The sequence below is a fragment of the Carassius auratus genome, chromosome 19, assembly GCF_003368295.1.
Source record: "Carassius auratus strain Wakin chromosome 19, ASM336829v1, whole genome shotgun sequence".
In the NCBI taxonomy this organism is placed as follows: domain Eukaryota; kingdom Metazoa; phylum Chordata; class Actinopteri; order Cypriniformes; family Cyprinidae; genus Carassius; species Carassius auratus.
Window position 1 is genome coordinate 2,154,046 of NC_039261.1, and position 15,639 is coordinate 2,169,684.

Genomic DNA, 15,639 nt, shown 5'->3' on the forward strand with positions numbered 1-15,639 from the left:
CAGTTGAAGAGATGCATTTCCACATAAATTCGTAAATTCTTGCAGAAATAGAGCATTGTGGTTCAGTGGTAGAATTCTCGCCTGCCACGGGGAGACCCGGTCCGATTTCCGGCCATTGCAGCAAGGTCGTTTTTTAAGGCCTGTTAGTCGTTCTTCATAAGCGGCAGCTGTCCCCAGAGCCAAGCACAGCGCAGCTTCACTCACTGGTGGGAATGTCAGAGTTGTTGTTTCCGCGCAGGGACCCAGGTTCGATTCCCAGCAAAAGCAGCAAGCAGTGTATCTTGCTACTTTAGAAGTGGGCAACTTATCAGTGTTTTACAGGGAACTAGTGGAAGCACTCTAGACAATGCTTTTCCATGCTTGTTCAACGAAGTACAAGCAATTATGGCTCATGCACCTGTGAAAAACTCCTGAAGGCAATAAAAAGGCTGCAGGCAAGAAAGGTCAGGCTTAAAGAAACCAATGAGAGTAAACTGACCTGTTTGTTGTCTCTAAAAAACACCAGAAGAAAAATGTCCAGGGGTCAATGCTGATCTGCATGAAAGTGGAATAAACTGCAAGGTAAGTAATGTAAGATCCCCAAGACAGCGCTACAAGGTCACAGTTGGACAGTGTCTTGTTGGAAGAGCAGGGTAATGACTCCCAGCAAGAACTGACAAATCTGGTGCAGTCCAGGAGGCTGAGGTGCCCTGTGGTTCTTAAGGGAGCTGGTGGCCACAGAAGTTAACGCCTCTCACTTTTGATATTGACCTCCCCCACTCCCCTTTGCTCAGAGACACTTTTGCTCATATCAGTTCATCAAATACCCATGGAACTTGATCAGTTTGTCTGTCAGTTGTTCAGCTTTAGCATTGGTCGATATTACCCAGTTGAAGAGATGCATTTTCCACATAAATTCGTAGAATTCATGCAGAAATAGAGCATTGGTGGTTCAGTGGTAGAATTCTCGCCTGCCACGCGGGAGACCCGGGTCCGATTCCCGGCCAATGCAGCAGAGGTCGTGTTTTTAAGGCCATGTTAGTCGTTCCTCATAAGCGGCAGCTGTCCCCAGAGCCACGAGCACAGCGCAGCTTCTCTCACTGGTGGCTGAATGTCAGAGTTGTTGTTTCCCGCGCAGGAGACCCAGGTTCGATTCCCAGCAGAAGCAAAGCAGTGTATCTTGCTACTTTAGAAGTGGGCAACTTATCAGTGTTTTACAGGGAACTAGTGGAAGCACTCTAGACAATGCTTTTCCATGCTTGTTCAACGAAGTACAAGCAATTATGGCTCATGCACCTGTGAAAAACTCCTGAAGGCAATAAAAAGGCTGCAGGCAAGAAAGGTCATGCTTAAAGAAACCAATGAGAGTAAACTGACCTGTTTGTTGTCTCTAAAAAACACCAGAAGAAAAATGTCCAGGGTCAATGCTGACCTGCATGAAAGTGGAATAAACTGCAAGGTAAGTAATGTAAGATCCCCAAGACAGCGCTACAAGGTCACAGTTGGACAGTGGCTTGTTGGAAGAGCAGGGTAATGACTCCCAGCAAGAACTGACAAATCTGGTGCAGTCCAGGAGGCTGAGGTGCCCTGTGGTTCTTAAGGGAGCTGGTGGCCACAGAACTTAACGCCTCTCACTTTTGATATTGACCTCCCCCACTCCCCTTTGCTCAGAGACACTTTTGCTCATATCAGTTCATCAAATACCCATGGAACTTGATCAGTTTGTCTGTCAGTTGTTCAGCTTTAGCATTGGTCGATATTACCCAGTTGAAGAGATGCATTTTCCACATAAATTCGTAGAATTCTTGCAGAAATAGAGCATTGGTGGTTCAGTGGTAGAATTCTCGCCTGCCACGCGGGAGACCCGGGTCCGATTCCCGGCCAATGCAGCAGAGGTCGTGTTTTTAAGGCCATGTTAGTCGTTCCTCATAAGCGGCAGCTGTCCCCAGAGCCACGAACACAGCGCAGCTTCTCTCACTGGTGGCTGAATGTCAGAGTTGTTGTTTCCCGCGCAGGAGACCCAGGTTCAATTCCCAGCAGAAGCAAAGCAGTGTATCTTGCTACTTTAGAAGTGGGCAACTTATCAGTGTTTTACAGGGAACTAGTGGAAGCACTCTAGACAATGCTTTTCCATGCTTGTTCAACGAAGTACAAGCAATTATGGCTCATGCACCTGTGAAAAACTCCTGAAGGCAATAAAAAGGCTGCAGGCAAGAAAGGTCATGCTTAAAGAAACCAATGAGAGTAAACTGACCTGTTTGTTGTCTTTAAAAAACACCAGAAGAAAAATGTCCAGGGTCAATGCTGACCTGCATGAAAGTGGAATAAACTGCAAGGTAAGTAATGTAAGATCCCCAAGACAGCGCGACAAGGTCACAGTTGGACAGTGGCTTGTTGGAAGAGCAGGGTAATGACTCCCAGCAAGAACTGACAAATCTGGTGCAAACCAGGAGGCTGAGGTGCCCTGTGGTTCTTAAGGGAGCTGGTGGCCACAGAAGTTAACGCCTCTCACTTTTGATATTGACCTCCCCCACTCCCCTTTGCTCAGAGACACTTTTGCTCATATCAGTTCATCAAATACCCATGGAACTTGATCAGTTTGTCTGTCAGTTGTTCAGCTTTAGCATTGGTCGATATTACCCAGTTGAAGAGATGCATTTTCCACATAAATTCGTAGAATTCTTGCAGAAATAGAGCATTGGTGGTTCAGTGGTAGAATTCTCGCCTGCCACGCGGGAGACCCGGGTCCGATTCCCGGCCAATGCAGCAGAGGTCGTGTTTTTAAGGCCATGTTAGTCGTTCTTCATAAGCGGCAGCTGTCCCCAGAGCCATGAGCACAGCGCAGCTTCACTCACTGGTGGCTGAATGTCAGAGATGTTGTTTCCCGCGCAGGAGACCCAGGTTCAATTCCCAGCAGAAGCAAAGCAGTGTATCTTGCTACTTTAGAAGTGGGCAACTTATCAGTGTTTTACAGGGAACTAGTGGAAGCACTCTAGACAATGCTTTTCCATGCTTGTTCAACGAAGTACAAGCAATTATGGCTCATGCACCTGTGAAAAACTCCTGAAGGCAATAAAAAGGCTGCAGGCAAGAAAGGTCAGGCTTAAAGAAACCAATGAGAGTAAACTGACCTGTTTGTTGTCTCTAAAAAACACCAGAAGAAAAATGTCCAGGGGGTCAATGCTGATCTGCATGAAAGTGGAATAAACTGCAAGGTAAGTAATGTAAGATCCCCAAGACAGCGGTACAAGGTCACAGTTGGACAGTGGCTTGTTGGAAGAGCAGGGTAATGACTCCCAGCAAGAACTGACAAATCTGGTGCAGTCCAAGAGGCTGAGGTGCCCTGTGGTTCATAAGGGAGCTGGTGGCCACAGAAGTTAACGCCTCTCACTTTTGATATTGACCTCCTCCACTCCCCTTTGCTCAGAGACACTTTTGCTCATATCAGTTCATCAAATACCCATGGAACTTGATCAGTTTGTCTGTCAGTTGTTCAGCTTTAGCATTGGTCGATATTACCCAGTTGAAGAGATGCATTTTCCACATAAATTCGTAGAATTCTTGCAGAAATAGAGCATTGGTGGTTCAGTGGTAGAATTCTTGCCTGCCACGCGGGAGACCCGGGTCCGATTCCCGGCCAATGCAGCAGAGGTCGTGTTTTTAAGGCCATGTTAGTCGTTCCTCATAAGCGGCAGCTGTCCCCAGAGCCACGAGCACAGCGCAGCTTCTCTCACTGGTGGCTGAATGTCAGAGTTGTTGTTTCCCACGCAGGAGACCCAGGTTCGATTCCCAGCAGAAGCAAAGCAGTGTATCTTGCTACTTTAGAAGTGGGCAACTTATCAGTGTTTTACAGGGAACTAGTGGAAGCACTCTAGACAATGCTTTTCCATGCTTGTTCAACGAAGTACAAGCAATTATGGCTCATGCACCTGTGAAAAACTCCTGAAGGCAATAAAAAGGCTGCAGGCAAGAAAGGTCAGGCTTAAAGAAACCAATGAGAGTAAACTGACCTGTTTGTTGTCTCTAAAAAACACCAGAAGAAAAATGTCCAGAGGGTCAATGCTGATCTGCATGAAAGTGGAATAAACTGCAAGGTAAGTAATGTAAGATCCCCAAGACACCGCTACAAGGTCACAGTTGGACAGTGGCTTGTTGGAAGAGCAGGGTAATGACTCCCAGCAAGAACTGACAAATCTGGTGCAGTCCAGGAGGCTGAGGTGCCCTGTGGTTCTTAAGGGAGCTGGTGGCCACAGAAGTTAACGCCTCTCACTTTTGATATTGACCTCCCCCACTCCCCTTTGCTCAGAGACACTTTTGCTCATATCAGTTCATCAAATACCCATGGAACTTGATCAGTTTGTCTGTCAGTTGTTCAGCTTTAGCATTGGTCGATATTACCCAGTTGAAGAGATGCATTTTCCACATAAATTCGTAGAATTCATGCAGAAATAGAGCATTGGTGGTTCAGTGGTAGAATTCTCGCCTGCCACGCGGGAGACCCGGGTCCGATTCCCGGCCAATGCAGCAGAGGTCGTGTTTTTAAGGCCATGTTAGTCGTTCCTCATAAGCGGCAGCTGTCCCCAGAGCCACGAGCACAGCGCAGCTTCTCTCACTGGTGGCTGAATGTCAGAGTTGTTGTTTCCCGCGCAGGAGACCCAGGTTCGATTCCCAGCAGAAGCAAAGCAGTGTATCTTGCTACTTTAGAAGTGGGCAACTTATCAGTGTTTTACAGGGAACTAGTGGAAGCACTCTAGACAATGCTTTTCCATGCTTGTTCAACGAAGTACAAGCAATTATGGCTCATGCACCTGTGAAAAACTCCTGAAGGCAATAAAAAGGCTGCAGGCAAGAAAGGTCATGCTTAAAGAAACCAATGAGAGTAAACTGACCTGTTTGTTGTCTCTAAAAAACACCAGAAGAAAAATGTCCAGGGTCAATGCTGACCTGCATGAAAGTGGAATAAACTGCAAGGTAAGTAATGTAAGATCCCCAAGACAGCGCTACAAGGTCACAGTTGGACAGTGGCTTGTTGGAAGAGCAGGGTAATGACTCCCAGCAAGAACTGACAAATCTGGTGCAGTCCAGGAGGCTGAGGTGCCCTGTGGTTCTTAAGGGAGCTGGTGGCCACAGAAGTTAACGCCTCTCACTTTTGATATTGACCTCCCCCACTCCCCTTTGCTCAGAGACACTTTTGCTCATATCAGTTCATCAAATACCCATGGAACTTGATCAGTTTGTCTGTCAGTTGTTCAGCTTTAGCATTGGTCGATATTACCCAGTTGAAGAGATGCATTTTCGACATAAATTCGTAGAATTCTTGCAGAAATAGAGCATTGGTGGTTCAGTGGTAGAATTCTCGCCTGCCACGCGGGAGACCCGGGTCCGATTCCCGGCCAATGCAGCAGAGGTCGTGTTTTTAAGGCCATGTTAGTCGTTCCTCATAAGCGGCAGCTGTCCCCAGAGCCACGAACACAGCGCAGCTTCTCTCACTGGTGGCTGAATGTCAGAGTTGTTGTTTCCCGCGCAGGAGACCCAGGTTCAATTCCCAGCAGAAGCAAAGCAGTGTATCTTGCTACTTTAGAAGTGGGCAACTTATCAGTGTTTTACAGGGAACTAGTGGAAGCACTCTAGACAATGCTTTTCCATGCTTGTTCAACGAAGTACAAGCAATTATGGCTCATGCACCTGTGAAAAACTCCTGAAGGCAATAAAAAGGCTGCAGGCAAGAAAGGTCATGCTTAAAGAAACCAATGAGAGTAAACTGACCTGTTTGTTGTCTCTAAAAAACACCAGAAGAAAAATGTCCAGGGTCAATGCTGACCTGCATGAAAGTGGAATAAACTGCAAGGTAAGTAATGTAAGATCCCCAAGACAGCGGTACAAGGTCACAGTTGGACAGTGGCTTGTTGGAAGAGCAGGGTAATGACTCCCAGCAAGAACTGACAAATCTGGTGCAGTCCAGGAGGCTGAGGTGCCCTGTGGTTCTTAAGGGAGCTGGTGGCCACAGAAGTTAACGCCTCTCACTTTTGATATTGACCTCCCCCACTCCCCTTTGCTCAGAGACACTTTTGCTCATATCAGTTCATCAAATACCCATGGAACTTGATCAGTTTGTCTGTCAGTTGTTCAGCTTTAGCATTGGTCGATATTACCCAGTTGAAGAGATGCATTTTCCACATAAATTCGTAGAATTCTTGCAGAAATAGAGCATTGGTGGTTCAGTGGTAGAATTCTCGCCTGCCACGCGGGAGACCCGGGTCCGATTCCCGGCCAATGCAGCAGAGGTCGTGTTTTTAAGGCCATGTTAGTCGTTCCTCATAAGCGGCAGCTGTCCCCAGAGCCACGAACACAGCGCAGCTTCTCTCACTGGTGGCTGAATGTCAGAGTTGTTGTTTCCCGCGCAGGAGACCCAGGTTCAATTCCCAGCAGAAGCAATGCAGTGTATCTTGCTACTTTAGAAGTGGGCAACTTATCAGTGTTTTACAGGGAACTAGTGGAAGCACTCTAGACAATGCTTTTCCATGCTTGTTCAACGAAGTACAAGCAATTATGGCTCATGCACCTGTGAAAAACTCCTGAAGGCAATAAAAAGGCTGCAGGCAAGAAAGGTCATGCTTAAAGAAACCAATGAGAGTAAACTGACCTGTTTGTTGTCTCTAAAAAACACCAGAAGAAAAATGTCCAGGGTCAATGCTGACCTGCATGAAAGTGGAATAAACTGCAAGGTAAGTAATGTAAGATCCCCAAGACAGCGCTACAAGGTCACAGTTGGACAGTGGCTTGTTGGAAGAGCAGGGTAATGACTCCCAGCAAGAACTGACAAATCTGGTGCAGTCCAGGAGGCTGAGGTGCCCTGTGGTTCTTAAGGGAGCTGGTGGCCACAGAAGTTAACGCCTCTCACTTTTGATATTGACCTCCCCCACTCCCCTTTGCTCAGAGACACTTTTGCTCATATCAGTTCATCAAATACCCATGGAACTTGATCAGTTTGTCTGTCAGTTGTTCAGCTTTAGCATTGGTCGATATTACCCAGTTGAAGAGATGCATTTTCCACATAAATTCGTAGAATTCTTGCAGAAATAGAGCATTGGTGGTTCAGTGGTAGAATTCTCGCCTGCCACGCGGGAGACCCGGGTCCGATTCCCGGCCAATGCAGCAGAGGTCGTGTTTTTAAGGCCATGTTAGTCGTTCCTCATAAGCGGCAGCTGTCCCCAGAGCCACGAACACAGCGCAGCTTCTCTCACTGGTGGCTGAATGTCAGAGTTGTTGTTTCCCGCGCAGGAGACCCAGGTTCAATTCCCAGCAGAAGCAAAGCAGTGTATCTTGCTACTTTAGAAGTGGGCAACTTATCAGTGTTTTACAGGGAACTAGTGGAAGCACTCTAGACAATGCTTTTCCATGCTTGTTCAACGAAGTACAAGCAATTATGGCTCATGCACCTGTGAAAAACTCCTGAAGGCAATAAAAAGGCTGCAGGCAAGAAAGGTCATGCTTAAAGAAACCAATGAGAGTAAACTGACCTGTTTGTTGTCTCTAAAAAACACCAGAAGAAAAATGTCCAGGGTCAATGCTGACCTGCATGAAAGTGGAATAAACTGCAAGGTAAGTAATGTAAGATCCCCAAGACAGCGCTACAAGGTCACAGTTGGACAGTGTCTTGTTGGAAGAGCAGGGTAATGACTCCCAGCAAGAACTGACAAATCTGGTGCAGTCCAGGAGGCTGAGGTGCCCTGTGGTTCTTAAGGGAGCTGGTGGCCACAGAAGTTAACGCCTCTCACTTTTGATATTGACCTCCCCCACTCCCCTTTGCTCAGAGACACTTTTGCTCATATCAGTTCATCAAATACCCATGGAACTTGATCAGTTTGTCTGTCAGTTGTTCAGCTTTAGCATTGGTCGATATTACCCAGTTGAAGAGATGCATTTTCCACATAAATTCGTAGAATTCATGCAGAAATAGAGCATTGGTGGTTCAGTGGTAGAATTCTCGCCTGCCACGCGGCGGCCAGCCGCGAATAGTTGTCATGCGCTGACAGCCAATCAGACTGCAGCAGCTGGCCAAAGAGCGGAAATTACATCACAGCCAATCAGATTTTTTCATGCATTTATTTGGACCGGGGTTCGAATCCCACTCACACAGGTCTAAACTATTATTAAACTCAGCTTTATGCTTTTTAATAAATAAAAAAAATCTAACATTTAACAACACCTTACAGCTACAAAGTTTTTGAAATTCATGTCTTTCCTTTTTGGATTACAAAGCAAAGGATTATATAAAATAAACACAGTAAAATAATGCTAGTATACATTACATGATTATATAAAAACACAAATGGTTATATTAAATTACTTTTCAAATGTAAATTGAAGAAAATTTAATTTAACTGAGTAATATTCAAGTACTGAGTGAAAATTGATTGATGGAATAATGTAAGTCACACTTAAGATAACTGATCAAGTAAGAGTTTTCAAAACCATAGACACTGTAAAATATTAGTCATACGAAGTGGAAACAGCACTCGTGAAGCAATTTGTATTTTTCAGTTGTGTTTATTAAATGCTTTTAGCACCTTTTAAGATCAAGCCAAAATAATTAAATAGAAAAAAGAATTCTGACAATATAAATAGATATTACAATCTCACACTGAAAAATTAAAATATACAGTATATACATGAGTTAAATATTGCTAAATAAGCTGCAAATTAATATCTCGTATTTTTCTTTAGACTCTTTCCAGGTCACCTCTTTCTCAATGCCCTGATGTTGGTAAATAAAGAAGACTTTAGCTTTACTTTTTTTCAAAAACTTTTTTGAACTTATTTCAGGATAGCCTGTGTGTGTGTGTGTGTGTGTGTGTGTGTGTGTGAGGACTGTTTGGATCCTGGCTAAGTTCCATTTCACAAAAATCTGCACAAGTGAACAACGTGTTCATCTCCAGGCCTTTCGTGTTTTTGCAGTCCCGTTTCTTTGTGTCCTTCAGTTCAGTCTAAAGTGCTCCATTTCCATAAAGTCTTGGAATGACATCCTGGTGTTTACTTCTCTGCAATCGTGTTTAATGAAGAACTGGTGTTCAGCAGTGTGGTCAGGTGCTTGACATAATGTGACGTGTAGTTTTGTGGTCATATGGAGCGTGCTGTTAGGATGTCTTCCTGTGGTGTTTATTAAGCACGTTGTCGATAGGCTCAGCGTTCGTTGTCCAGTACAAACACCCTGTCAGCAGTCTTCACAGGTCAGGTACGGCCAGCACATGCAGAGGTGACATACATGTAGCTCCTATACAGAGGGGAAACATGTGATCAATTTCTGCATCATGAACATTCAGAGTGAGGCTCCACATGAGACCCATGAGATGAGGACAGCGAGGACACAGACAGAGAACCAGTGGGGTCTACAACAAGCTGAATATTGAGTTTAATGTGTAAGGAAACAGAGTTTCTTCAGGTTTATGAAGGTGAAGTTAAGACCTTTTTAAAACCAAGCAAATCAAATTTGAGGAACAAATGAGGAAAAACACAAATATGTTCTGTAAATGGAAATGTCTGGATAGTAGTATTAACTTCAGAGTTTGAAAACACAACTTCCAACAGATATTCATAATTTAATTTGACAGAAACACACTGAAAGCCTCTGCTCCCAGACACTACAACATTTCATATGTTACTGTAAGTTCAGATCATGCTGCAAAATCATGCTGCCTTGTTTTCCAGTGAACATGCATAAATATTATTAAATAAAGATACATTTACTGGAGATACAAAATTACATGAAATACAAAGACTTGTTTGAAAGAATTGTGTGATTATAACAAGAAGTAATAGCTGCCATTTAGGGAAAAAAAGTCACCTAAATTCAAAGAAAAGTAAATCATTGACAAATATTTTTTTATTGTTTTAAGTGTAAACTAAGGAGCCCCGCACATGACATGCAAGAAAAAAATAAATAAATTGTGTGCATGCTTTACTAATTTGCTGGCAATAGTAAATCGAGGGAACGCTATAGTAATCGTGTGCACGTTTTAGTACATTGAGGGAATGAATTAGTAAATCATACACACGTTTTAGCCTTATATTTTTTCCTGCATGTCATGTGCGAGGCTCCTTAGTAAACTCATTTAATTAGTGTTACATTTTTCAAGACTTCATTTTACATTTGCATCATAAATTACATATTGATTGAAAGATATCTGCACTGGAAAACAAGACAAAACTCAGAGGAAGTGATTCATTCCTTTCAAACTTTCTTAAGGCATTAATTTGTGAAAGGGTAAATTAAGATATTTTAAGACTTTAAAACCTGCAGAAACTCTTGTGTGTTTGTTGTTAATGTGTTAAATATTCACCTGTCTCTGACTGAAGATCTGCTCGGGTCCCAGGAAAAGATGACAGCAAAGACACAATCAGTGAAGAAGCAGTGCTCTCTGAAAGAACAACAACAATATAGCAATATTAAAAAAAGGAATAATTATAACTATATTACAGACACAAACAAACACACTCACATACATAAATAATACTTAAATTGAAGCACATAATATTATATATATATATATATATATATATATATATATATATGTGTGTGTGTGTGTGTGTGTGTGTGTGTGTGTGTGTGTGTGTGTGTGTGTCTCTGTGTGTGTGTAAGCATTGGGACTGTATGATATTCACAAATAAAAGTTTTTAAATCCTGTAAGATTGTATGCAGTTTAATTGTAAAACTATAGTAATCTTGCTGTTCTTGGCAGACTGATATTCATTTAAAGTCTCATGACTGTCCTGTAAATATAATGCCAATGCAATAACAACAATAGTACATTTATTGTTGTGATTCTACTAAAATAACATGGCTAAATCATGGTTACTATAGTAAAACCATAGTCAGAAAACATTTCTGAACTGTGGAATACATGTAATCTCATCACAAAAGTGAAAATAACGTTTACTTCATTCATAATTCAACTTGTAATCAACAGATGACATGTTAATGATGACAAACGATACACAGAAACGTAAATCATGGCTATGTTCATTCATAATTTGCAAACAAATCTATCTAGGCTGAACTATAGTAAACCGTTTAGAAACGAGCAAAGTTTACCAACGTGATTTCATCATTAACGGTAACGAAACGTCAGCTGATATCACGTAAAGTATCTTACCTTTGATAGACGCTTGAGAATGCGTTGAATTTAACAACGGAGGCGATCGCTGTTGTGTGTTTTCTTCTTCTCCTTCTTCTGCGAATTCAAACTTCCCGCGGTGCCCAAAACCGGAAGAGCGCCACGAGAGCGCTAGCGGCCGAAAGTATATTACATCCGTAGTGGTTTAGCACTACCATTGAGAATGAATGGGAAACGGTTTAGGGCCGTTTAGCTAAACAATTCAAGGCCGCGGCGCGGCAGACCCAGCCCTAGCACCGTAAAATTTCTGATGGACCCATCATTAGCTGAAGTCGCATAACACTTGCAACACTACCCGTAGCAGGGGTCATTGTTTGGACTCTTTTTTTTTTTTTTTTTTTTTTTTTAAATTGCGCTTTAAACAAAAAGTATTGCGTCAATGCAACTGAACAACATTAATTAGGAACACAGTGCGTCAAAAAGCAAAATGACAGTTAAAGGCATTTCGTTATTGAACTCTTTGATGACATCATTCAGCTAAGTTCAGTTTAAATAGTATCTGTGCAATAATTTGCAATCAAGTCAACGATATCGCTGTACTTGAAGTGTCCCCAGCTCCGCCTGCCAGAAGCGACAGAGGCAAGAAACCAAAACTCGATCGGTGAAAGGATGGAGAAAAAACCCGGTGAGAAACCAGGCTCAGTCGGGGAGACAGTTCTCCCCTTGTCAGACGAAACCAGTAGATCAGCTCCAGGCTGCAGGAATGTCAGACTGTGCAGAAGAATCATCTGTTTCCTGTGGTCTTGTCCAGGTGGTCTTTACAGGGGATTTGTATCTGCGGCTCATCTAGTTGTCACGGTCTCCGCTGTGTTTCTGGGCCATAGAGGTCCTTTCTAGGTGTTGATCCACCATCTTCTCTGGATACGGACTGGATCCGGGTGACTGAAGCGGATACAGACTGGATCTGGTGGCTACGGTGACCTCGGAATAAGGGATTTCTTTAAAAGACTTTTTTTTTCATATAAGATTTTATCCAACTTTTCAGACAGAGGCATGAGAAAGAGATTGCCTTGATTGGGCTTTTGGTTATTATAGGCACTCTCTGCGTTTGACCACTTCGTGTTTATTTAGCCGGATGGGAAGGCAGCACTTTCTTTTACGTGACGGGATGCAAATTCTTGAAGGCTCTCTTTAGTGACGGGTCCAAACAAAGATCTCATCTGCTCCTCTAGCCCTATCGGCGACTCGTGCACTTCGAGCCTTCTTAGTGACGGCGCAAGTTGCTGACTTCCGCCTGCGTTGGTGGTATAGTGGTGAGCATAGCTGCCTTCCAAGCAGTTGACCCGGGTTCGATTCCCGGCCAACGCATGTCCTTTGGCTCGGGCTGACGTCGAAGCAGAACTCCTTCTGTGACCTGCGACTCCAACCAAACATTTTGGATGGATCATTCGGAAGACGAAAAGAACCAGCTCTCCCCGTCGGGGAATCGAACCCCGGTCTTCCGCGTGACAGGCGGATATACTGTCCACTATACTAACGAGGAGCCGTGCATGCTGCCGTTTCTCCCCCAACTGACGGCACTGCACTGACATAACTAAACAATGCATGGCTTCTTCTGACGCAGACCCAGCCCTAGCACCGTAAAATTTCTGATGGACCCATCATTAGCTGAAGTCGCATAACACTTGGAACACTACCCGTAGCAGGGGTCATTGTTTGGACTTTTTTTTTTTTTTTTTTTTTTTTTTAAATTGCGCTTTAAACAAAAAGTATTGCGTCAATGCAACTGAACAACATTAATTAGGAACACAGTGCGTCAAAAAGCAAAATGACAGTTAAAGGCATTTCGTTATTGAACTCTTTGATGACATCATTCAGCTAAGTTCAGTTTAAATAGTATCTGTGCAATAATTTGCAATCAAGTCAACGATATCGCTGTACTTGAAGTGTCCCCAGCTCCGCCTGCCAGAAGCGACAGAGGCAAGAAACCAAAACTCGATCGGTGAAAGGATGGAGAAAAAACCCGGTGAGAAACCAGGCTCAGTCGGGGAGACAGTTCTCCCCTTGTCAGACGAAACCAGTAGATCAGCTCCAGGCTGCAGGAATGTCAGACTGTGCAGAAGAATCATCTGTTTCCTGTGGTCTTGTCCAGGTGGTCTTTACAGGGGATTTGTATCTGCGGCTCATCTAGTTGTCACGGTCTCCGCTGTGTTTCTGGGCCATAGAGGTCCTTTCTAGGTGTTGATCCACCATCTTCTCTGGATACGGACTGGATCCGGGTGACTGAAGCGGATACAGACTGGATCTGGTGGCTACGGTGACCTCGGAATAAGGGATTTCTTTAAAAGACTTTTTTTTTCATATAAGATTTTATCCAACTTTTCAGACAGAGGCATGAGAAAGAGATTGCCTTGATTGGGCTTTTGGTTATTATAGGCACTCTCTGCGTTTGACCACTTCGTGTTTATTTAGCCGGATGGGAAGGCAGCGCTTTCTTGTACGTGACGGGATGCAAATTCTTGAAGGCTCTCTTTAGTGACGGGTCCAAACAAAGATCTCATCTGCTCCTCTAGCCCTATCGGCGACTCGTGCACTTCGAGCCTTCTTAGTGACGGCGCAAGTTGCTGACTTCCGCCTGCGTTGGTGGTATAGTGGTGAGCATAGCTGCCTTCCAAGCATTGGCCAGTCGCGGATAGGTGTAGAGCGCTGACTAGCCAATAGAAACAAAGGAAATTGCAGGGAGGCGGGACGAGTAAAATACACAGAATTAGAGGTTCGAATCCCGTCTCGGCCACAAATACTATAAAATGAGTTCATATTCGTTTTTTCATCTAGATACACTTTAATTATGATTAACATATAATAAACAAACTTTGTGAACAGATAAAATAAATCTTGTAATAACTGTTTTTTGTACGATGTACAAAATGTGCAACAATCTTAATAAACATGTACATTATAATAGGGAATAGTTATTTTTAATATAGAAAATTTGAATAATTAAAAATAACATTTTGATAATGGTTCAGGCCTTTATTTTTAAAGAGACATCTATTTATATTTGTATAACTGTGCACAGAAAACCCATATATATAAAATAAAACAAAAACTCACAAAAAAAGTAAGTTTTTCATTTTATTTATAATAGAGTAATATACTTAAAAATGAAAATAAAAATTAACCAAAATAAATAATAATAAATATACATAAAATAATCATAGATTATTAAACAACACCTACAAATATAATACAAATAAAGATGTGGAGAACAGAAAAACAATAAAAATATGTTTTACATTAAATATTTTTTTATGTTTAATAGTAACAGTTATAACATTCAGTGTTTACATATCTATAACACATGTATACATGTTTTAATCAATAAATTAAAAAAAAACTTAACACGCAGTTCAATACAGTTCAAACAAGGCCAAATGCTTACGGTATTTTAATTAACAAATTGAAATACATGAAACTATTTAAATGTATAGATTCAACAACAACAACAATAATAAAATCTAAAGTTGTGGAGAACACAGAAAAAATATATAACACTACCAGTTAAATGTTTTTGAACAGTAAGATTTTTAATTCTCACCAAGCCTGCCTTTATTTGATCCAAAATACAGTAAAAGCAATTATATTGTTGGAATATTTTTACTAGTTAAAATAACTGCTTTCTATTTGAATATATAGTAAAATGTATTTTATTTTTTATGTGATGTGCAGCTGTATTTTCAACATCATTACTCAAGTCTTCAGTGTCACATAATCTTCAGAATATGATTTACTGCTCAAGAAAAACAATCCCCCAGGGATTCTTTAAATAGAAAGATCTGCATTTATTTGAAATAAAAAGCTTTCTTAACAATATAGATTATACCATTCTTTTGGGTGGAAAGAAATGACAGAAATTAATGCCTTTTTTTTTAGCAAGGATGATTTAAATTGATTAAAAGTGATGATAAAGATGAAAAATGTTGATGATGAAAATTAAAAAAAAAATACATATATACACATATATATATATAGTAAGATTTGAGTAGATTTGAGCAGTAAACCATCATATTATTCTGATTTCTGAAGATCATGTGACACTGAAGACTGGAGGAATGATGCTGACCATTCAGCTGCACATCAGAGATATAAAATACAGTATATATTCAAATATATAGACTTCCTGATAATGTTCGGGGTTCAGACACACTGTCTCTGTTTAAATCTAGATTAAAAACACATCTCTTTCGCCAAGCTTTCAAATAATATATCTCTTAAATTGTGAGTGCATTATTATTCTTTATCTTTGGTTAAACTAATTAATTTTACTTTGATGGATCAGCAGCTATGCTAATGATGTCTCTATGTGTTTCTCTGTTTCTGCTGGGATCTTCATCCTGTGGTAACTAGGATTTACACAAGCTCCAGTCTGGATCCAGAACACCTGAGAAGAGATGATGCTGACCCTCAGAGGACCTCAGATGATGCTAACCCTGAATCAACAACAGACTAACAAATATTGCTACACATGTGACTACATCATATAATA

The 15,639-nt window shown here is 42.0% G+C and overlaps 1 long non-coding RNA gene and 10 other non-coding genes across 11 annotated transcripts; 9 read left to right on the forward strand and 2 right to left on the reverse strand.

The window, feature by feature from the left end:
• Positions 1-920: 920 nt before the first annotated feature.
• Positions 921-991, forward strand: trnag-gcc (transfer RNA glycine (anticodon GCC)). Its single transcript has one exon. It is a non-coding gene; the product is annotated as a tRNA-Gly (tRNA).
• An 806-nt stretch (positions 992-1,797) lies between these two features.
• trnag-gcc (transfer RNA glycine (anticodon GCC)) lies at positions 1,798-1,868 on the forward strand. Its single transcript has one exon. It is a non-coding gene; the product is annotated as a tRNA-Gly (tRNA).
• An 806-nt stretch (positions 1,869-2,674) lies between these two features.
• Positions 2,675-2,745, forward strand: trnag-gcc (transfer RNA glycine (anticodon GCC)). The gene has a single exon. It is a non-coding gene; the product is annotated as a tRNA-Gly (tRNA).
• An 808-nt stretch (positions 2,746-3,553) lies between these two features.
• On the forward strand, positions 3,554-3,624 carry trnag-gcc (transfer RNA glycine (anticodon GCC)). The gene has a single exon. It is a non-coding gene; the product is annotated as a tRNA-Gly (tRNA).
• An 808-nt stretch (positions 3,625-4,432) lies between these two features.
• Positions 4,433-4,503, forward strand: trnag-gcc (transfer RNA glycine (anticodon GCC)). The gene has a single exon. It is a non-coding gene; the product is annotated as a tRNA-Gly (tRNA).
• An 806-nt stretch (positions 4,504-5,309) lies between these two features.
• On the forward strand, positions 5,310-5,380 carry trnag-gcc (transfer RNA glycine (anticodon GCC)). Its single transcript has one exon. It is a non-coding gene; the product is annotated as a tRNA-Gly (tRNA).
• Positions 5,381-6,186: 806 nt separating this feature from the next.
• Positions 6,187-6,257, forward strand: trnag-gcc (transfer RNA glycine (anticodon GCC)). Its single transcript has one exon. It is a non-coding gene; the product is annotated as a tRNA-Gly (tRNA).
• Positions 6,258-7,063: 806 nt separating this feature from the next.
• trnag-gcc (transfer RNA glycine (anticodon GCC)) lies at positions 7,064-7,134 on the forward strand. The gene has a single exon. It is a non-coding gene; the product is annotated as a tRNA-Gly (tRNA).
• A 1,379-nt stretch (positions 7,135-8,513) lies between these two features.
• Positions 8,514-11,456, reverse strand: LOC113119129 (uncharacterized). Its single transcript, XR_003294423.1, has 3 exons — positions 11,133-11,456; positions 10,320-10,397; positions 8,514-9,253 (listed from the first exon to the last, which is right to left on the reverse strand). It is a non-coding gene; the product is annotated as an uncharacterized LOC113119129 (long non-coding RNA).
• A 933-nt stretch (positions 11,457-12,389) lies between these two features.
• Positions 12,390-12,461, forward strand: trnag-ucc (transfer RNA glycine (anticodon UCC)). Its single transcript has one exon. It is a non-coding gene; the product is annotated as a tRNA-Gly (tRNA).
• Positions 12,462-12,564: 103 nt separating this feature from the next.
• Positions 12,565-12,636, reverse strand: trnad-guc (transfer RNA aspartic acid (anticodon GUC)). The gene has a single exon. It is a non-coding gene; the product is annotated as a tRNA-Asp (tRNA).
• Between the last annotated feature and the right edge of the window lie 3,003 nt (positions 12,637-15,639).